This window comes from Chrysemys picta, chromosome 3 (genome assembly GCF_011386835.1).
Source record: "Chrysemys picta bellii isolate R12L10 chromosome 3, ASM1138683v2, whole genome shotgun sequence".
Taxonomy (NCBI): domain Eukaryota; kingdom Metazoa; phylum Chordata; order Testudines; family Emydidae; genus Chrysemys; species Chrysemys picta.
In genome coordinates this window covers 209,190,325-209,212,649 of record NC_088793.1, presented here as the reverse complement: position 1 = coordinate 209,212,649, position 22,325 = coordinate 209,190,325, and the positions used below count along the sequence as shown (strand labels likewise).

General features: G+C 47.2%; 1 protein-coding gene across 18 annotated transcripts in view; it reads right to left on the bottom strand.

Moving 5' to 3' along the window:
- The window catches only part of SLC8A1 (solute carrier family 8 member A1), a 339,712-nt gene extending 317,959 nt beyond the window's left edge, over positions 1 to 21,753 (bottom strand). For 5 of the 18 annotated variants that reach the window (XM_065590885.1, XM_065590889.1, XM_065590886.1 and 2 more), the window contains exon 1: positions 17,175 to 17,309. The gene's annotated coding sequence lies outside the window, so the exon portion shown is untranslated. Of the gene's footprint in view, positions 1 to 17,174; positions 17,314 to 21,594 lie in introns of those variants that run through there. The other 13 variants (XM_065590890.1, XM_065590897.1, XM_065590892.1 and 10 more) reach the window with 6 other exon arrangements.
- Positions 21,754 to 22,325: the final 572 nt, after the last annotated feature.

The following is a 22,325-nucleotide window of genomic DNA, read 5'->3' as shown; positions in this document are numbered from 1 at the left end:
CTTTGGCTTCCCGACTGGTCAGAAGCCCTCTCTACCCCGGGTTCGTTTGCTCTGATGTAGCTGCACCACAGTGGAGATTTGTCAGGTTGAGCTGCACTGCTCCAAGCCTCATTTCACTGCTAGTGCAATGCATCTGCATTAGGAGCTGATACCGGTATAGCTACTCCTGAGCAAACCTTCCTTGTCTAGACAAGCCCTGAGCCTCGGCCCTTGTGCTCAGGAGGGTCAGTCAAAGCCATGACAACTGTCTGGTAAGCTTTGAAGGTTCTAAAACAACCAAAGAAGGGAGGAATTTGTGTGGAACACAAGATCTATCAGACTATGGAACAGACGCTCCAGGGAACTGGTGGGAGCTCTATTGGTTGAGCCATTTAAAACTAGGCTAGAATATTGACTGTAGGGAACAATCCTACAGGGAAATGGGCCGGATGGTTTAATAGGTCTTCTCAATCTATGGCTTCTACGTTTCTTTGAGCAATCCTTTTACATAAGGGTAAAGCTTAGCAACCAAGGTGATAGAATGACCTTAGCTAGCTAGATTAGGTAGATGGGAATATTTCAAGTAACAGGAGTTATGGCCAAACCCCTATATATTTTGCAAATCTGCAGCCACTGAGTTTGTTACAGAACCCACCTCTTCCCACAGAATTATGCTCCAGTATTTAAGGTTTCATTTGAAATAAAGGACTTGATAGCCATCACATTGTGAAGGAAACCTTCAACATCTGAAATGAATGTGGCCAATGCCATTTTGTCTGCCAGAGTCTGCAGACATCCTGAAACAAGAAGTCAGACAGGTATGAACTTGCTCCCTAGTCTTCTTAAGGTGATTTTAACTCTGTTGAAATGGCAGTTCCAAACTGCCTCTTGAGTTGCTTTCCTGGGTGCTGGAAAGGCCAGCTGTCCCTTACACAGCTGCCAAACTTCCAGCGATCTCCCCCTTTTTGTAGCTTCTACAGTGAACTTTGGTGTTTTCAATACAAAATTCTGCAGTATACTGGATCCTGAAACATGTAGAGCCGGTGTAAAACAAATTGCATTTAATATCCAATGCAATGGCACAGGGAATCCTGTTTTGAGTCTATTATCCATTTTCATAGTTCATTCAATACAAACCTCAGTGTATTTAAATGTATCTAAAGCCGCAGCACAATTTCCTGCCTGCTACACCCAAGCGCTGCAGAAACCATGTGGCACTACTGCGTAATTCAGGTCAACCTCATCTCAGAGTCCATGGGGGTTTGGTCATGGCTGATGGAAGCCTTGGGAAATTGCAGAGAAATGGCATGTGCTAGCCATGCTAATGAACCACCATGGGGGCCCTGGTACAAGGGTACATCAGAGCTGCTTTTGGTACTTTATCCTGATTGTTATAGTTTGGAAAACCTCTGAGGGGGAAGCGACTGGGCAGGACCTCGTTAGCCCTGGGCATGCCTGGGAAATGGGCATTGCAGTGGGCTAGGAATTATCCAACTTGATGACTGCCTCCACACTAGGTATAACGATCCTGATAAATATTCACTCCCCTAACTGTAGAGTTAAAGCAGGTCAGCTTTGGTGTGCAGACAGGTCCCTATAGATGGTTAGGACAAGGAAGGAAAGCAGAAGGGGCCGGAGAAAAGAAGGGGATGGAAATTAGGGACAAGGTGGGAAGCCAAGATGGAACATGGGGGAGGGGTGAAGAGTGGTGACTGAGGCCAACACTTGCAGAGGGCATTGGAAGACCGAAAGTGAATTCCACGGGGGAGGTTGGGACAGGACAGGACAGGGCTCCCTTCCCCACCCCCGCTGATCCCCCCACACTCCTCAGGAGCTCTTCAGCTCCTGGTGAGCCCCAACTGGTTCCCTGGGTGGCTGTCCCCCGCGAAGGCTCGGTGCATTACCACGGAGGCTCTTTGTGCCGTCTGGAAAGGCAGGCCGGACCCTGGCGCGCACAGAGGCCTGCGTTCTACAAGAGGTGAAGAGCTCTCACAATGAATCCCCACCCAACACAGCCTGCTGCGCACTGGGGACTATCAGTGAGCTATGATTTTAACTTACACTCCTGCACCACTCGCTGCCTCCTGTCCCCCACCCCCACCTGCCTGGGCCCTGGCTGGGGTACCAGGGAGTGGAGAAGTTGGCTGAAAGAGAATGAGATTTAAAACATCACAACTCTTGGGGTTCAGTTTCTTTGCATTCTGGGTTTTGAGCCTTCAGGGGTCACATTTGCCAGATTTTCTCTGCCACCATGAGGCCTAGAAACATCCTTTTTTTAAAAAAAGAAAGCTGAGAGACTGATATAATCACCTGACTCCAGGAGCTGGGACTTGAATTAAAAGACCAGATACCATGAGGCTCATGGCAAAGTGGTGAGAGCTGGCAAGGTTGCCCCAGAGACTAATCGCTGCTGTCTGTGCTTGCCGCTCAGTTGCTACCCGAGGCCACATACTACACTTGCTCCTTGGGCAGAATCCCTGATGACATCAGCAGGAGATCCAAGAGGAATCAAAAGGAGTGCATGACCCGTGCTGTTCAGCTGTGGCCTGTGGTCCCTCATTACAAAGGTAATTTAGCCTTCTCCACACAGTGTGTTTGCTCCCCCTGAACTAACAGTGATTTAAAAATGAGAAGTTACTGACCTCAGATAGCTGCGCGGAAGCGCCCTATTTATATTCCCTGAGCCAAGAAGATTGGCTGAATGTCTGTAACACAGATTGCAAGAGCAAACTGCTTAGCCACCAGCATGGGAAATGGCCTCCCGTAATGGGAAATGGCTCTCTAAAGCTAGGTGCTTCTTCAGGCAGAATTCCAGCGCTGTCAAGGTCAAAGTCCCACCCTCTCTCATCCTGATAACAATCAGCTCCTCTCCAGCCTCTCTGACACCATCACGCCCCTCTCCAGTCCAGGCAAAACAGACCAGCTCCCTTGCACATTGCTCTGCCCTCACCGGCCCCTCCTTCCACTTCAGCGCTGATGCTGCATCAAGTTCAAGCTTCTGATCTTCTCCTTTCAAGTCCCTCACAGCTCTTTCCCTCCTGACTGTCTGCTCTGGCTTCACCTCTCTACCTAGGCACTTCCATCATGCGCCAATGTCTCACCTAGATGTCCGTGTGCCCCCTTATGCCTGGGACGCCCTCCCTGAGCCATTCTGTCAGGCAGCTCTCCTCCGGCCCTTCACATCGCTCCATGGGGCCTAGACGGAAGTGGCCCCTAATGATGCCTGGGGGCAGAGGCAGATGGGGAGAGTTAACGCTAATTCATAGATCTGAAGGTCAGAAGGGCTCTTGTGATCCTTGAGTCTGACCTCAAGACATAATACTGTTTACGTGCACATATAAATAGTCCAGATATTGGACTGTCACCTCTTCCCACATGCTTCAGGCCTTGCTTGTCTCCCTTAGCTGAGAGCTCTTTGGAGCCTGTTTGTGTTAGAGCTGCGTCAGGGAAATGGTTTGCTCAGCACCTGCCCCCGTGGGGCCCAGCCAGGTCCCTGCCCCAGGGGACTGCTGCAGTAGAAACATGGATGGGGATAAAAACAACAAGGAGTCCTCGTGACACCTTAGAGACTAACGAATTTATTTGGGCACAAGCTTTCGTGGGATGAAGTGGGTTTTAGCCCACAAAAGCTTATGCCCAAATAAATGTGTTAGTCTCTAAGGTGCCACAAGGACTCCTCGTTGGTTTTGCAGATACAGATTAATAAGGTCTGAAACCTGTCACCATGGATAGGGATGTGCTGTTTAGCCCAGTCCTACAGGCCTTCCACATCAGGAGAAGCAGGGGACTGACATAAAAGAGCAACATATGGACAGACGATTAGCATGAGAGGGAGACTCAAGAAGGCTGGGTGCCTCGATGTCCTAGCTGCAAAATCAGGACAATAACAGCCCATTTCTTCTACCCTTTGCTGTCTTGACTCTTTAGACTGTAAACCAACTGGGGCAGGGGCTGGCTCTCCCTAGCTGTGCAGGCCTAGAATTCTGTAGGAACGTCTGAGATATTTCAAAGATTTATGAACCACTAATATTTCTCTCCTCTGTGCTGTGCAATAAAACAGATAAGTCATGCATAGCAGGCAAAGCAGTCAATCAGTGACGAGGCAATAAATGCTGCTGAGGTTCTGTGAATTATTATAATTTAAAAATAGAGAAACAAAGAAAACAGACTGAAGCAGAGCATGAAGAACACACGGTAGATGTTTTCTGAGAAATGAAACTGCATTGTGTACAAGACTGAAGTCAACTTTCAACTTCTGCTTTACTTCACATGCCTGTGAATTCTCCTTCCTGAGTTTCAGGCTCTCTTCTGGCTTGGAGGTGATTTCTTTATGGACCTCTGGGTTTTATTTCGCAATGGTTTAAAGTCAGCTAAGATGATCATGTGCCATTTGTTTCATGGAACCCCACCAAGTCATCTATTAAAATCTTCTATTATCTAGTGCATCTCACTGTTGGCTCAAGAGTGTCTGGCAAAACTGTCTGCCTCACCATATGAGCTACATACGTGATGTAAAAATGTGTATTAGGACTATAGCGAGTCAGCTGTAGACATCAGTCTGAGCATGAGAGCAGCTGCTGGTGGGAGCACAGTGTTAGAAGATGTCCTCCTTGTTCCTGGATTTATGACCCCAGGTGAGGCACTAGGAATAGGTATAGAACCTGCAACAACTGGCTCGATAAGCATGAGCTGACAGTGCCGTAAGTAAAGGCCCAGCACTGTTCGCCACGGCCACATCGATCTATGACCCAGCCCCCACTAGTGGGGGACAGAGGTCTGCACTGAGTGGGTGTGAGGAGCAGTACAGCCCACCCTCGGCATTCAGAAAAAGGGAGTCCAGTCTCAAAATCATTAGGTTACCTTAGAATTCATGTTAAAAAAAAGAGGGTTTCTGTTTATTCGCCCTCTGGCTTTTAAGCCTTTAGGGGTCTCATTTCTGAGCTTTCCTCTGCAGCCACGAGGGGCAGAAATGTCACTTATGTTTCAAATGAAAGTTGAGATCCTCACCTACTCCCCTGACTCCAGGAGCTGGGGCTTTACGGAGCACACCAAAGATTTTGAGACTCGTGATGAAGTCGTAGGAACTGGCCACACTCTGCTATATTTCCCTTGCAAACCAAGCCCCATCTGTGCTCTGTGCAGCATGCGGTGGTTGCTTCCTACTGCAGATTGTGCAAGCTCCAGCATCTCTGCCATGAGTTTCTGTTCCCCACACGATCTCGTTGTTCTTTCCTGAAGGGTTCCAGCTCCTCCTGTGGGGGAGCAATTTCCTGCTTATTGTACGTTGGCGGGAGTCAGGCCAGGGATTAGGCTGTCGCTGAGTTTCTAAGGGTGCAGTGGAGGGAGATGGAGCTGAGCTGAGCAGGGGGCAGTGCATTCACAGGCTCCATCTTTGCTGCCTCAGTGCTCCACCACAGCCTGGCTCCCTCCCCGTTCCCCCCACAGCCTGCTCCCTCCATATTCCCCCCCATCTCAAACTGACACAAAGTATGGGGTGGGGGGCAGCGCTGCCTGGGGTAAGGGCTGTGGGGGATGAGGCACTGGGTTGGAGGGCATGGGAGAAGCAGAGTTTTACTGGTGGATCCATTGGGCTAGCGTGTGGGGAGTCATACGACTGTATAGGGCAAGGGACTGAGCAAGTCTGATGGGGGCAGGGGCATGAACGTCCCTCCCCCACAAGCCTCTTTCACTCAACATCCCATTCACCTACCCAAGTCCTCTCTCAGCTCTGACTCCCACGCACTCCCACCACCTGGAGCCATGTGGTGCCCACACATTAGCTGGATGTTTCTGCTAAAATGATCAGCTGCGAGGTTGTAACACTTCACTCACCATGTGAAGGTTCCAGCGTTGACAGTTCCCACCTTGCTGCACTGCAAACCTGTGTGGACAGCACTGCAGCAGGCACAGTGAAAGCTTTGGTTCTAGAGCCACCAAGACAGTGTGGCCTAGTGGATAGCAAACTGGATTAGGACTCAGGAGACCTGCATTCTAGTCCTGGCTCTGACTCGCTGGTTGAACTTGGGCAACATGCTTGTTCCTCTCCATGCTTCAGTTTCCCCAGCTATAAATGGTGATAATGATCCTGACCTCCTTTGTAAAGCACTTTGAGATCTATGGCTGAGGAGAGCTATGTGTTGTTATTATATTTGATGGCGAGGATCTTGGTCCAGTGCTCACTGCGCTGTAGCTCGATAGACACAGTTGTGACTAGCAGGGTCAATTAAAAGAAAGCATGTTAGTAAGCTGAAGAAATAGCCCCTGCTGTAGGTCTGGGCCAAGGACTCGGCTCAGAAGAGTGGGGAGAGTAGTGGGAGCTGGGCAGTGGAGAAATGTCCGTGGATGGGGGAAGGAGAAGATGTCTAGCTACAAGTTGAAGCAGGGGATGGAACCTAACTGCGGATTGTCAGGAGGGTTAGCTGTCTTCAAACGGACTTCACAGCTCTCTCATTTTGGGGCTGTTTGACATGCCTGGCAAATTTCATCAGTGAATAATTCTTCAGCCTGTGGATCCTTCATGAACAAGCCTTTGGGAGTGTTTGGGGCAGATCCTCAGCTGCTGTCAGTTGCCATTGCTCCATTTTTAGTTCGCTGGAATGCTGATGGAAAGCAAACATCTTGCAAATGCTCATAGGAATTTGTGCTGGGATGTGGTTTTGTGCCAGACGTGGTGTTTGCCAGGCCAGCTTGACATCTTCCATTTCCCCACGCACCCAGTCAGGGAGTAGAAACAACACCATGTGATTCAGGTGACCAATTACACACTGGGAATAACTAAAAGTGAACCATCATGGATATATTCACTGCTACAACTCCTCCTGGCCACTCCTACAATAACAATGCATGTGCTTAACTTGATTTGGTGCCAGAGGGACTACTCTTGTAGGCAAAGTTTAGCATGTGCTCCAGTTTTCATAGGACTGGGCCAAAATAAGTATGTGGCAAACAATCTGGACTGAAGTTTCTTCAAGCAAGGAAGAATTAATAAAAGTCTGAGTTGGCAGATAAGACATGGGCAAAAAAAAAGCAACATTTGGCAAATAAAATTCACTACAGAGACTAATATTGAAATAGTGAATCAAGATGATCTTAGGAAGTTTGTACTTGCAAAACATCATAATTACTAAGGTCAGAGTCTTAGACCTGTCTTGTTTTGTTGCATTCTTTGAGATCTACAAACCCGCATGTTTAAAGATAGGAAGGTTTAAATCTGGCATGTCCTTATCGACAGGGTCAGATATTTTTCATTGTCATGGAAAATCACTCCCTAAGTGATCAGCCATTTTGTCCATAGAACATAAACGTTGAAAAAAAATTATGCAAAGGGAAACAAATGCCTTTTTTCGCCCCAATACAATTCAAAAAAAGGCATATGGATTTTGCTCACTCTTTTCAGAAACATTCAACTTAAGATAATGAGCAATGACAGTAGTATATGAATTAGTATTTAGTAATAGCAAAAATTATGGATGCTGTTTAGTTTTCCTGAACAACCGCGCCCCTTTCTCCACCATATGTGCAGTGCAGTAGGAATGACATATGGCACTGGATAGGGTTTGATATTTTTCCATTTTACACATCTGCGTAAAATCCGGTCTACTGACGTTACTACAAGATTCTTTATTAAAAATTCTAGTGAATTGTAAGAATTTTTTTAAAACTCTGTTTTTATGATGGAGGTTCTTGGTTATGTCTCCATTGTTAAAGTTGAGTTCTGAAATGGGCTTAAAATGGGGCATCAAGTCCTGTTTTTCTTTACATCTGGCTGGTCTTCTAGTATGAAACAGTGCTGATTTTTGAATATTCTTCTGAATATTCTTTACAGTTTTTGTTAAAAATTTAACAGGAAGTGTTCAAAATTGGGCTGTGTCTGAAATTTGTCCATGGCAAGTCTGACATTTTCTGGTAAAAAAAAAAAGGCATTTTGTATTTACCCAATGGTAGAGGGAGGAATCTTGAAGAGATCTGGTGCAAAAGGTTTTTCCATGTTTATAAATTAAAATTTAGAGTAAGTTTAAGCCATTATTTGTCATAACTGAAAGATTGTGCTCCAGCTGGTAGCTAATGGATAAAACTTATTGCCAGATAAAATTTCTGTTGTACACATACAATTTTAGAAATCGAAATCAATCAATATTTAGTTGTGCTCTCAGACCTTACCAACAGAGGGCAGGGAATCTTTGCAGCATTCAGCAGCATGTAAATACACCTTTGCAGAGAACACACATCCATAATAGATTCCAGATTTTTTTTTAAAACCTCCTATATTTTAAAGGGATCAAGGTTAAGTGTGAGGTCCCCCACTTTTAAGAGCATGGAAATGCAAGTTATGGGGCATCTCTTTACTATGTCCTAATACCCACCCAGCATATTTCCACTGCCAGTGACAGACTCTGCACTTCCACAAGGAACTTTCTTCTGTCTGACAAGGAAACATCTCATACACCACACACTGCTCTTCCCCACACTGTGATACACAACCTCAGCTGCATCAGGGTTGGCATACGTGCACAGGTTAAGTGTGCAGTGTAGCAGATGTTGGTCAGGGGAGCATGAAGTTATAATTAAGGTGTTTCATTCCTTTCTGAGGACACTGATTACTGCTGATCTTATAAATTCATTTCAGGCCATGTCGGCCAAACTCAAAGGCTGAATGCTCCACCTATTTATCGTATGATGTTTTCAGGGGATGGGAAGGGGATTTTTCAAAATCTAGTGGCTAAAATATTTATGAACACAGGGGAAGTCTCAGGCATTCACACCCAGAAGGTACTGTAGTTCAGTCCGAATGTAGATTAGTACATGAATGCAAGGTATATGAATACTGTGCAGTACTCCAGCCTGGTGGTTCAGGGTGCTGAGCCTTTCAGAAAGCTGCAAAAGAGAACAACTGGAGATAAATTGGATTCTTTGTCTCAGCTTAACAATGACTGTTAGCTGCTTCCCACGGGCTTTGTGACAGTTCTCACATCTCATGCATTTACTGTAGAAAAAAATGTTGATGAAACTATTAGTGTTAGAGGAAAGGTATGAAAAATAATGAAAGACAATGGTGTCATTTCTTTTCTGTTAGTACTTCTAAGAGCTGCATAACTGTCTGTTTAAGGTCTTTTACCCAATAATTAACATACCAAGGAGATCCGACTCCTTTCTCTGCCATCTGTTGATCTAGCTACGAAAATTGACTGGGAGCTTATGATAAGGTTTCCTCAGTGATTTGACTTTGCTGCACCATGGGAAAGTACACAAGGAAGATAAATGCTGGAAGTTAAAACTACATTAGCTTTTCAAATAGGTCACAGATTCTCCCCTGTGACAGAACCTTAATATCACATATGGATTGCTTCTGAAGGCTGTCAGAGATGGCAGCAGAGAAGTAAACATCATCATTCTGGGAAACAGAAGGAGAGGGAAGCCCTTAGAGCCGGGGCAATCCAGAATGCCTTTCCTACTCCTGAATCAGGCAGAGTGCCGGGATGATGGGGCGCTTTCAGCACCTTGTTTCGATTAACTAGTGTTCAGCAAGCAGGCTAAACCCAGTAGATTTATAATGCCCAGGAGGTCACCCTGAAAAAATAATTCTTGGGCCCAAATGACTTAACATTTAACATGTTTTAAAGGACCATATGGAACGAGTTACTGTCCAGAGTAAAACAAACACTTGTCATTCACATCCAGTGTTATTGTTAGGAATATTCCATTGTGTGCATTTCTCAGCAGTGTAAAATGTCTGGCCAAATCACAGGATAATGCCAAGGATCACCAACATCCTGGGGTCTGCATCGATGACTATTAACTTGTATGTGTTGGCAATCTCATCATACTAACAGCAAATCCAGCTGTTGATTGCTGACTTGAGCTTGGAAGTACAAGGTCTTCACTTTTAGTTTTCCTTTATGCCGAAGAGGTAACATCGGGAATTCCTAATGTCATTCTTGCCAAACCATGACACAAACAGCAAGCTTAGAAGTAGCCACCATTGGTAGATACAGAAGTAAGCTATAAACCCAAAGCCAGCCACTGACTGCCAGGGGTCAGGTTCCCTATAATGGGCCCCGGCCCTAGAAAGACCAAGATAGGGAGTGGAAAGACCCTTAGAGTAGCTGTGTCATCCCCCTGCTCAAGCAGAACCTGCCCGAGGTGAACACTTTGTTCCCTCTCGCGTTATAAGCCCCACGCGTTAGAGCTTCCACCCAAATCCTTTGGGAGATTTCTCTACAGGCTATTTGCATCATGGTAGCATCTAGGAACCCCCATCAGGGATCAAGGCCCCTTTGTGGTGGGTGCTATCCAGACAAATAACAAAGAGACCCCTACCCTGAGATCTCACAGTCGCGGTGTTAGGCCATTTACCTACCAGCGCCAGACGGGACTGAGCTGCAGGTGTTGGGCAGAGGAGGGCTTTGGGGGTGGGGGTTTAAAGGAGGATAAAGTGGTGGGTTTACAAACTTTAATCGTGAAATTCCTGATCACCAGAAGATATGTGTTCTCTTCTTCCTTTCATCCAGTTGTTCCAGTCAGTAGTTATAACTCCATGCCCCACTCCCCCCAACAGCTCCTCATTCCTCCTTGGGGTTCATGCCCTACAGGCACTGGCAGACTCCTGCGCATGGCCCGCCCACTCCCTTACTCCTCATTTACTCAGTTGACACCAAAGTCATTATTAACCCTTTGAATCCTTCCTTACAAATCAGCCCCCCCAGCTCCTGGTTGATTTTGTATTCATATACCTTGCTCTTCCCTAAGTGACCTCCCATCACCCTGGTAGGGTGAGGGATTCAGGGGAATGTTCCAGAGCTTCCCCCCTCTGTCATCCACAATTTGGGGTAAAGGGGAAAGATCTTCAGTGGGGAAACCTGGAATGTGCAGAAGGAAAGAGTGGGGGGGTGAGCAGGAGTGGGAAGAAAAAACCTCAGTAGGGAGTAGAGGGGGAAACGGACTGGAAGAGGCAGCTGATGGGGGAAAGAATCCAGGGCCCATGGAGTTAGGACCAGTGTGAGAGTCTGGGGAAATAGAGAAAGGAGAACGCTCCGAGGGTGAGGGGAATAACGGTGGAGCCAGCAACTCAGGGAGGGAGATAGGGTGGTGGGAGGGGGTAGGCATCAGGGCGAGAGAGGTGGGGGAGAGATGTGGAGAGGGAGGTGAGATGGGAGGGGGAAGGGGAGAAAGCCAAGGGAAGAGGGTAGAATAGGAAAGGGGACCAAGGAAAAAACAAATTAGGGAGAGGAAAAATGCAGCTGGGTGGGAAACAGAGAGCAGGAGAGAAGAGAATGATGGGAAAGAAAAGGAAGGGAAAGGCAAACAAACACAGACGTGCACACACAGAGACATACACTGACATACATGTGCATTAACACAGAGAAACATGAACACACACGTATTCACACACACAGATGTACACCAACACTCATGTGCATTGACACACAGAGACATGAATGCGCACACACACACACACGTATTCTCACACACACACACACACAGACGTGCATGTGGACACACACAGAGACACACACACATAATGAGATGCACACACGCAGACATATACACATACATGCATGCACACACACTGACATGTGCACAGTCACACCGACACACACATGTACACTCACACACACACAAAGCTTCAGGGCTTGGAATGTGGCTGTTTTGCTGACTCTAGCCTGCGGTTTAGGGGGGCCTCCCAGGGCAATTCATTATTTTGTATCATAGTTAATGATTGCCAATCTTTTTGCCAGCTTGTTTGGGTAAGTGGGGTGCCAGTGACTTCTTCCTCTGGGGCATCACCAGCGCGGCCGCCAGCCCTGACACTTGGCACTGCCATGATGGGGCCTTGCTTTGCATTCCCGATCCCAGCCTCCTGCGCCCAGGCCGGACGTGCTGTTACTGTTAATGTGCCAGCTCCGTCTAACAGAGAGGCAGGAAAAGCTTCTCTTTCGCCAGTCAACCCTCTAGTTGCTCAGCAGCAGACTGACAGTCTCTGCCGGGAGCACTGTCTGGTGCTATTCCAGGAGAAGGATGCTAGCTGGGATGCATAGCCCGGGGCCGGAGTGCGGGTAAGATTGCAAGGGGACGGTTCCACACATGGAGGTCTCTGAGGGTAATTCAACAGGCCCCAGGGGGGCAGGATGAGAAACTGGAAGCAATATAGCTGGCGCCATTCCTGCCCTTACAGAACACTGTTATAGCCCCACTTTTGTGTCTCCTTCCAAGTGCCTGCTTTTGCTTATCTGAGAAGAAAGGAAAACAAGCCAAATAAAAGTTCCAATGAAAGTAAGGACAACTTTGTAGAAGAGCAGGAAGCGGTGGAGGATGATGTCACTGGTGACTGATTTGCTAACTCCAGGAGAAAGCCTTATTTCTGTGGAGCACAGACAACCAGATGCACATCACGCAGAAGAAATCTCTGCCGTTTCCAAGAAAAGCATTAGCTGCGAATGCAAAGGCTCCTGAACAGAGTGAGCAATCTGAAAGCACCATAGTGACTGGAGAGAGAGAGGACCTATTGTGAGACTGGAATGGTCTCCCAGGGGAGGTAGTGGGACCTCCTCCACTTGGATTATTTTGAAGTCCTTAAGAATACGCTGCAGAGAATTCTCTGCAGCGTATTCTTAAGGACTTCAAAATAATCCAAGTGGAGGAGGTCCCACTACCTCCCCTGGGAGACCATTCCAGTCTAAACGGCCTCATTCTTAGGGAAATGTTCTTCATCTAGTCTAAATTTCCTCCCTCTGCTTCTAGTTATATTCCCGACTCCCAGTTCTACCTAGAGGCCAGGGCCCCACTGTACTAACTTATAATATTGTCCCCTTTTACTCCTTAAAGACAATATTAGTCACCTATAAGCCTCGCGACACACGTTTTACTTTTTGAAAATCTTTCTGTATCAGGCGTCCTCTTTGGGCCCTTTGTCATTTGTGTTGCTCTTCTTAGAATTCCCTCCGGTTTGTAACTTTTCTGGGTTAAAGACACACAGAGCCGTCTGTACTGTGCCATACAGGGACAGCGTATTATCGTCTCTCTGCAATGTGTGTGTAACTCAAAATCAAAGAGCCTTCTGCCGGGGTGTTCACCCCACCCCAGCCCTGAATGGGTGAGGCTGGCTAGGTGGGCCAATTAACCTTGTAGGCTGCACCTGGAGGAGGAGCCAGGGAGCAATGAGGTTGATTAAAGGATGATGCTCACCTGGATAGGAAGAGGTGGGGCTGGTATAGAGCCAGGTCGCTGAGGGCAGAAAGGGCCTGCAGGGAGGAGTCACTCTCTGAGGCCAGGGAGAGAAGGCAGCTTGGCCCTGTGGGAAGGGCACACCCAGAGGAGGGTGGAGAAGGAGACTGACAGAGGCAACATAGGAAGCAGCCCAAGGAAACCGCCAGGTGTGAGACAGTACAGACTTTAGGCGCTGGTTGTAGGGATGAGGGACAGGTTGAAGAACCATTGGTTGGCCACCCTCTAGGATGTCCGCTCTTAGAAGTATGGAATCCAGAGAATGCTTTCTTTGTCAGTGTCCATCTGCAATATACTGCAAGACTACAGATTCCCTGCAGATACATCCATGCCCTGAAATTACCTACCTTACCTTATCACCTGGTAGTGCCCTGGAGATTCAAATTCTTGGGGCTGAACCAACTTTTTTTAAATAAAACTGAAGTTTTTTAAAAAGCGTGAGCGACAGTTAATGCTGAATTTGGGATACAAGGATTCTATCCCCCCTTCCGTCAACCCCAACCATAGGACTCTGCATTGATGGACAGAATTTTGGGGCTACACTTCCCTTCTGAGGTTGTTGACCCAGATGTTACTCAGCTAGTAGGTCTTCAATCCTGCTTCATACCTCTGGAGGAACTTTGCTACAAGCTGAAGCTTTGAACAAAGGACTGAGGACCCATCCCAGCGGGGGATGTATTCCAGAGACTTGATTTGAACCTGCAGTTTATTCCATCGCTGCTGCAAGCCTGAACCAAGAACTTTGCCATTACTGTATGTAATTGATTCCATTTAACCAATTCTAACTCTCATCTATATCTTTTTCCTTTTATGAATAAACCTTTAGATTTTAGATTCTAAAGGATTGGCAACAGCGTGATTTGTGGGTAAGATCTGATTTGTATATTCAGCTAGTAGGGTCACTCTTCAGCAAAGCAAAAATGGCCCTGAGCCCAAAGGAGAAAGGATGGTCCAATGGTCAGCACCTTAGCCTAGTGCTGGGAGATGTGAGTTCAATTCTGTTCTCTGCCACAGACTGGCCATGTGACCCTGGGCAAGTCACTTATTCTCTTTATGGCTCAGTTCCCCCTCTGAATAATGGGGTAATAGCACCGACCTACTTCCCAGGGGTGTTGTGAGGATAAAGGCTTTACAGGTTGTGAGGCACGTAGATTATACTGCGATGGGGGCCGGATACAGAGCAGTTAGAAGGGCTGAGCACTCTAAAGTCCAGGATTGTGGATGGGCAAAATCTAGACTCCTGAATGGCAGCCCAGGGAACTGCCCCTGGGCCAAGTCATGCAAGGCTGTTCCAACTACTCTATCACACGTTGCTCCCTGGGATTCTTTTATAAAAACCTTTGCTCTGTAACCCATATCAACATGCAGCATCGAGGTGCTTCCACACTGGTCAGATCATTCCTCAGTGCATTAGGATAGGAATTCAGGGCCAGGCCCTCTGCAGAATTTCAAAACTGACTAGTGACCCGGGTTGATTTATACTAGCTGAGAATCATAGAACTGTAGGGCCCTCAAGAGGTCATCAACTCCAGACCTCTGCACAGATGCAGGACCAAGTAAACCTAGAGCCTCCCTGATAGGGGTTAGTCCAACCGGTTCTTAAACACCTCCAGTGATGGGGAATGCACAGCCCCCCTTGGAAGCCTGTTCCAGAGCTTAACAACCCTGAGAGTTAGAGTGGTTTTCCTAATATCTCACCTAAACCTCCCTTGGTGCAGGTCTGGCCTTCTGCAGTAGCACAGTACACATTCACCTTGATCAATCAGTCCCTCAGCCCTCACAGAGAGCACGCTGATCATTTGTGTTGCTCTAGCCAGTCCTTCAGCCACCCGCTGGCCAGGCTGTCAGTGGCACCAGACACCCAATCGGCATAGTGCACTGCAGCCTAGAACCCCAGAACAATCCACCAACCTCAGTTGCCCAAGTAGCTGGGATTACAGGTACGTGCCGCCACACCCAACGGTACACTCAGTTCATGTGGAAAAACTTAAATACATACTCTAAAGCATGACAAGTCTGCTCTGTTCTATGTGATCCAAACTATAATAGGGGAATATACAGAGGATGGGAAAATTTCTCTAAAACAAATAAACATCAGGTACTTTACTTTTATTTAAAGGAAGGCCACCATGACAGCCACACATGCTTAGCACACACTGGGAATACACTTGGCACTAAACAGAACAGACGGCAAACAGCTCATACTGTCATCTATGCATTGCATCTCTTTTGGAATGCCAAGTGCCTCATTTACATATAGATGTTACACATTGCAAATCTGAGCTCTCCTACTTTGTTATTCTTTTGGGAAAACTGGCTGTGTTCAGTTAAGTAGTTCCAACCCCCTTCTCTCATCTCCCCAGCTTTTAGGACTGTTGCACTTCAGCTAAAGTTAAGACAACTCGAAAAGGGCTGCCTAGCTGATCTGTGCAGGAGACAGCACTGTCTTGGAGGCTATGGAACCAACTTCCCCAAGAACTAAGCACCATCACTAACCTCACCCGCCTCTGTTCCACATGCCAGGAGTATTTCTTTACCTCTGTCTCTAACAAACACAGAGCAGCATGGATATTAAATAAAATCCCCTAACCTTCCACTGCACACACTTGTCCCTGGGGAAAGGAAAAATGTACCACATGTGATGGGTGTTAGTCATATCACTTAATGCATGTTTGGAAAGTGCTCAGCTAACACGGTGATGGGAGCAATATAAGAACCTATGTAGAACAGGAAAAAATCCAAAACCTGGACAGAGGATGTACAAAGATCTCAGCTGAGGAATGGATTTGTCCATAGAGATCTATCTGAATCTGTGCAAACTATTCTCTGGCTTTTGAAAGGAAAACGAGAACGTTTTCAAACTCTTTATCCAGGATTTAGGCTATAAATATTTTATTCATCTGAAGGGTAAGGGGAAGAATTGGGATTGCTTTAAACCAGCCTCAGTTTGTCAAATTCTCTTGCAACGGTTTCATGCTGTTGTGTGTTTGTTTAAAGGATTCAGTCGCCTAGGCTGCCATGATGTCATCATACTCAGGCTAGTTCTCTGTCCTGCGTTATGCAGGAGATCAGACTAGAGGATCACAATGGTCCCATCTGCCCTGGAAGCTGTGAATCCTGTATCTCCCCCATTCCACAGCAGACTGTGCAGTTTGCATGAACAAAGGGACCAGCTCCATATGGCTAATGTAAGCAAATCGTCACACGAGTTTAAACAATGGTTGAGATTTTCGCAAGAGCCTCAGTGATTTAGGTGCACAAGTCCCACTGACAGCACTCCTAACTCACATAGGCACGTTGGAAAATCCTACCGGACACAGCCGAGCTGAGGCGTTCCAGCCATGCAGGCCAAGATTTTCAAGAGAGACAAATGATATTTGGTGCTCCAATTACGTGGGGCTGGACCAGGGCTGGATTAACCTTTTGTGGGCCTGGCTCCAAACATATCTGTGGGCCCCCCCGGGGGCAATGGTGCATGGTGCAGGGAAGGTCAGTCCCCAGAGCGAGGGGCCAGAGTCAATGAGGCATGGCATGGCAGGGTCAGCCCCGCTCCGCCCAGCCCAGTGCAGGACACCGTTTACAAACCAGCAGTTATCGGACACACACTGGCCTGCCCGGCCCTGTGCTGCCAGCGTGCCTCTTCCCCTTGGGGGCAGGCCCATGCCGTGCCACATAGCCCCCCCACGCAACACGAACACCCCCCAACTCCCTATGGCAAGAGCCCATCTGGACCTGCTATACCCAGTGCCCTCCCTCCGGCCTCCTCCACAAATGCACAGCACCCTGCACAACACCACCCCTGCTCAGCACCCCCCTGCCCACAGCCCCACCACAACTGCCCAGCACCCCCCACAGAACCCCCACTCCCTAGTGCCCCAACACACACACCTTCCCTGCCCCCTCACAGCCCAGCACCCCCCCCCAGACGCCCCACAGACCCATTCCCCCATGCCCTGCCTCCTGGCCGCACTCACCGGCCCTGCTGGGAGATGACGGTGTCTGCTGGGCTGAGCCGGCAGTGCAGCCAGGGCCGGTCCTGGGCCTGGAATTCCTCTGTCCCTTCAGGAGCGGTGCGATCAGCCAGGCCAGGGCCTGCCCCAGCCGAGCTCCCGCAGGCCCCGCTTGCCTGGAGGGGCCCAGCCAAGCCCCCCCACTGTCCCTCCTCCCCCCAAACTGACCGAGCCTGGCCAGGCTTCTGCACCATCCCAGGCGGCTCAGCTCTGGGGAGATAGGCGGGGCCCCACAGGGGGTGGGAAGCAGAGACTGCCCGGAACCAGAGGTGCACTGGGCTCTGGCCAGGGGGCGGAGAGGTGCCGACGGGTGGGGCCAGGGGCCGGAGAGGAGCCCTTGGCCAGACCGAGAGGAGCAAGTGATGGGCAGGGAGGAGCCAGGGGGTCTTGGGGTGCAGTGCAAGTGGAGCAGGCCGGGGCCTCTTCTCAGCATGGGCCTTGCTCCATGGCGCCACCGGCAACCTGGGACTGGGCTGGAGTGTCAGTGCTGAGCCCCCGCCTGTGAAAATCAGGCCCTGTGGTGGGGGGCCCACCCCCTCCCCCAAATGCTGATGGGGTTGAGGTGGCTAGATGGGCCAATTAACCACACAGGCTGCACCTGGAGTGGAGACAGGGCTCAGTAATGTTTAATTAAGGTGAAGCTCACCTGGGCAGGCACAGGTGGGGCTTCTATAACACTAAGGAGCTGAGAACAGAAGTGGGTAGCAGGAGGAAGTAGGCCGCAGTCACTTTCTGAGAGGAGGGAAGTGTGCTGGAGGTTTCCGGCTCTGGCAAGAAGCCAAAGGGGAAGGAGCTCTGGAGAGTGGAGGAAGCTCGGATATGCTGGCAGATGGAAGGAGGGTAGGACAGAGCCCAGGCAGGTAGTAACAAGGTCTGGGAGTAAGTAGAGCCCAATTGTGGAGCACAGGGTCCCTGGGCTGGAAACCGGAGAAGACAGTAGGCCGGGTGCCTCTGCCAGCCGCTGGGGAAATGGCACAGCTTTGGACGTAGGCTGGGGGGCTGCTGGACCGGCAGAGGGACAGCTTGTCCTGAGAGACACTGATAGAGAGCCAAGCCCCAAAGAGCGAGCAGCCAAGCTACAACGAAGACGAGGACCCTGGAGGGTGAGGCTGAGACGACAGGCTGGGTGACCGCAGCCAGGGGTGTCCGACCAACAGTGACCTAATCTCCAGATGAGCCATGAGGCGCGTGCCAACGGTGAGTAGTGAACCCTGCTACCCTTTAAGGAGTCTCAGCCAAACCCTGCGGCACCTAAAATCATGAGTCAGATCCTGGCTACTAGGCCTTAGCGGACTTTTCTGTTGCTGTTTCTATTACGTTAGGGTCTGGTGCTGCCAGCGGAGCTCTCGGCAGCTTTCTGCCAGTGCTGTGCACACACACTAGGAGGAGACAGTCCCCACTCCAGAGAGCTGACAAACTCAACGGGCAGATAGGAGGGTGGTGGGGAAAGAGACCAAGATGGGGAAGTGATTTGCCCAAGGTCACTCAGCAGGTCAGTGTCAGAGCCAAGTTCTCCTGACTCCAGTCTGGTGTTCTATCCACTAGGCTGCACTGCCTCGTGGTGCACTTAACTAGCACTCACTGGCACAGGCAGCCTTCCCAAGCCACCCTTGAGACCTCAGTAGGGTGCCCAGATAGCAAGTGTGAAAAATCGGGATGGGGGTGGGGGGGTAATAGGAGCCTATATAAGAAAAAGCCCCAAATATCGGGCCTGTCCCTATAAAATTGGGACATCTGGTCACCCTAGAGCTCAGCCACCACCGGCGTCTATGAAATTGTTTGTGTGCTATTTCACGACCTCCTGCTATGGACCCGCTGACAGGCTGTGCAGCGAAAGCATGCTAAGCTCTGGTTGAAGCTGGGCAAAGCTGCTGTTGTTTTTTCTCCCACTTATCTTGATTTCTGTGCGGTGCTCCCCTGGAGCAGGATTTGAACCCACTGTAGCAAAGGTGAGCTTAGACCTAAGTTGGGGATTGGAACTGCACTCTCTGCCCAGGGGTTTCCGAGCCTTCCCGGGGCTTACAAGGGACTGACAAAGGCTTAGAGAGGCTTGTTTGCCTTCTGTGTAATGTGTGTCCTGCGGGAATGAGGGTCATTACAACACAATGGTACAGCCCAACACTCAACTGCAAACACGGTGTGACTTTCCATCTAGCTCAGACAGAAATCATGGGCTTGCTGCAAGAACCAGTGGCCTGCACTACTTGGGTAGGGGGACTGGGTGCTCACAGCAATCCTTTCTGGCCCGGAAATCTATGGAAGAGAATAGTTTTGCTCACCATTTCAGGATCCAGGAGAAAAAATTCTCAGGATCCAAATTATTTTGTGCAAATCTCTGCTGGTTCAATTTCACTTTTCAGAGCCAATGCCAGCAGAGTCTGGCATGAGTTTGGGTTTCCAACTAGACGTTTAAGACCTTTAGTCTCATAATTTAGCAGGATCACAGATGCATCTTCATTTTCCTCTATCTGTGTGTCTATCTGTGTCTTTATCTATAGTTATAAAAACTGTAGAACAGTTAAGATTGCTACTAGACACAAAACAAGGAGATGAAAAATTAAGCCACCGAACAGTACCTATGTAGTACTCCTTTCCCAAGCACACCCCTTTCCAAACAATTTCCTCCCAGTGCTTAGTTGTGGATCTTTAGCGTAGTGCTTTGTTGTGTTGCAATGGGGCAGTTTGCTAAAGGGAGCAATAGAAGATTCGTATTCCTAGAGAACCAGGGAAAGGATTTTATCCATCAGCAGCTGCACGTAAAACCTTCTGTTAAAGGATAAAATCTGGCAGAAAAGTGTAGGCACTGACTGAAAGTGTTTTAAGTGTACAATGGAGAATAAACATCCATTTTTGGTGAATAATAGCTAAAAATGATCCTCAATCCAAATATATCTATTTTAAAAAAATTACCCATTGCTTTAAATCTCCTCAAGATTAATCTCTCCACCAACTCTTCTATAAATGTTTTTTAAAAAACATCAGTGAACAAAAAAGTGTTAGACTGCCACGGTCACATTTCATCCACAACCCCATTCAGAAGGAAGGAAAATCTAGACTATGTGAAATTTCACATTGAAAGGTCAGTGAAATGTAGTGAAAAAACAGGAATTTATGCCCCATATTAAGCCCTTTTCAGAACTCAATTTTAACTATGGAGTCACAAATAAATGTCCATTTTTATATATATATATATATATAAGTGCAGGTGAGGAGGATTAAATAAATTCAAGGAAAAATAACAATTCTGTTTGAACAAAAATATTCAAAGACATTAGGGTGTAATGATCAATATTTTCCCTCATCTCTCAGTGCAACCTTGGGAGTATATTGTTTTCAGTAATGTTTATGATATTATTTTTCAGTTCTTTCCATACAATTTTACTTAAGATGACTTATTATTTTTCCAATCTATTGGCCACCTGAAAAATGAAAACGCTTCTTTACTTATTTGTAGCAGGAGTCTGAATATCTCATTATAACACCTAAACTGACCCAGAAACCCTGTTTTGTAGCCTTGTGACAATAACATGATTTAATCATAGGATGCAAAATAAACAAGATTTTAGACTAAGGATGCAAAACCCTTTTACATCCAGTTTAATCAAATGCTTTCTCTCTATAGAACACATTAATTGATGACCAAGGTACATATCTGCTTTTTGGCAATGCACAGGCTATTCTACTAATGTAATTTAATGTTAAATAGATATGGTTTAAAGGAAAACCATTTCTACAGAGCTTTATGCTCCTGAAATATTCACTCCAAGAGAGGTTAACACAATAATGGATCCAGCTGTTTTTTGGGGGGTTGACTTTCATGGTTAAAACCATATGAAAATCTTTGCACAGGATGTAATCAACCTCCTATTTACAGAGAAACATTGAGAAATTGCCTTTGAGTGCCAAGAAATACAAGTCGTTTACAAACCAGTTCTTCCTAATGTCCACTCAGCTCAACCCACACCATTAAATGAGATGCATTTCTCAAAATGAAAGTAGGACATTCAAAAGCACAGAAAAAAACGCACACTATTTTTATATATTTGATACATAGATACAGAAAAGAGGCAGACACTCAAAAATAACAGCATGCTCTCAAGGCCCTATCATGCTGAAGGTTTAACATCAGTCAATTCATAAAGCCCAAACAGCAGATGATCAGTGATAAAATGCTAATTTTGCAACATTTCTCTTTCGGTCAGTCAAAGTTTGTTTCTCTAGCTGCAATCCTGTTCAACTCAGTACCTCTCCTTCAGAGATCCCAACCAAAATCTCTCTTCAGACACCCCATAGCCCCAGGTGCACGGTTTTCCTTAGGAGATCAGGGAAACCCAAAGTCTAAGCTATATATTCACAGAAAACACTTGCATTGCTTTTCACTTACCGCTGTCAAGTCTCAGTAGCTGTGTGTAAGGCTGAATGGAAAAAGGACCTTGTACGATAGCTTCTCTAAATTTACCCGAAAGAAAGGAGCTTGTCCTTTAAGTGTCTCTAAACATGGTTTGCATAGCTGGATCTCAGCTTATCTGTGCTTTTCTGCTTTTGCTTCCATACATGGATCTGTTCCCAACAGTAACTCCAAGCTGTCGAAAAGAAGCTATCTGGCAGCTTTCAGCTTCATCCAACACAAATGATGATTTAAAAAAAAAAAAATCCTTTCTGCCTGGTATTTTTACACCCCCGACCCCCTGCCACAATGTCTTTTTCAAATTAACTTGAAGATTACATATTTCCTTTTCAGTGCATGCTGAACAAATCATTGCAGACTAGTATATGCAACCATAAAAAATTGATGCTTAGGTTTATATTTTACTTAAAATGGCTTCAGTCTCATGCAAATCTTGACTGTTTGCCCACAACTTCTCAAAATATTTGCACAGTAATTGTTAGGATGGGGTAAATACAAATTACAAAGACACTTTTATTTTTTAATTTAAGGGTTCACATCTCTTTATTTCCAAGGTATACTTTTGACTTTCCTTATAGGTCAGGGGTTTGTATGTTTGTGCCTTGGAAGGATTTCAACCTAATATATATCCTGTCTGTTGCAGCAGAATGTTAAGAGTCACATATTTGAGGAGAGACAGAGAGAGAATGCACAGGAGAAATGTGACA